Raw genomic sequence first — 930 nt, forward strand, 5'->3', positions numbered from 1 at the left:
CTTAATATTGAGATAAGCAATAAAAATAAAAAGCGTGTCACAAGTTTTTATTAAACTTCTTTTCTGCAAATAAAAAGAAAAACAAAAACATTCTTCCCTATTTCTAGAATGTTGATACTTACCTATAAACATGCCTATACATATAATTGTGGGGTGTCCGTCATTACATGGATTGTTAGGGAAAGTGCTAACCTTCTGGTTGAGTCCTCCAGGGTTGCGGTCATGGCTCCGAATTGCAGCCTTACACATCTGATCTAATGAAGCCTCAGCTCTTTATGCCCAGGATGTTGCTTCTTATATCCACCAGCTTGCTTAAGGGAAATGGAATCCACTGTAGAAGCCTACCATTCCACTTATATGAAGTTTTCTGCAAGTGAGACTAGACAAAAACCTCAGACCAAGCACTGAAAGGACAGGTTTCAGCACTCACTCCCTTCCTGGACTCCAGACTAGCAAACAATTCTAAAGGAGTTATTTAGTGCTACCAAAACATAACCACTTTTCTCCAGAGACAGCACCGCTCTTGTCTCCAGTTTGGGTGGGATTTTAACTCAGTTCCATTGAAGTGAATGGAGTTTAACTGCAAACCGCACCTGACCTGGATTACTGAAGCGCGTAAAGTGAAATCCAGGACCGGACACCTCTATAGAGGTATCCAGACTTCTTTCCCCCTTAGCAGGAACACATATCCCAGGCTTCCTATCTGCAGGACAGGAAACCTGAACTGAGTTGTGGAGAGGTGTATGCATCTTTTATCAGTGTGTTCAGGGCTCCTGTCCTGCGGTGGGAGGTCTTCTCTCTCTCTCCAGGGATGCTGTCACGGGTGTAAGGGTAAGAACAAAAACTTATCACAAGTCAAGTATATACCATGTACGCCACATACAAACCCCAAATAAGTTGCATAACATTAAAGCTGAACCATCCATAACA

This window comes from Dendropsophus ebraccatus, chromosome 15 (assembly GCF_027789765.1).
Source record: "Dendropsophus ebraccatus isolate aDenEbr1 chromosome 15, aDenEbr1.pat, whole genome shotgun sequence".
NCBI classification, from domain to species: Eukaryota; Metazoa; Chordata; class Amphibia; order Anura; family Hylidae; genus Dendropsophus; species Dendropsophus ebraccatus.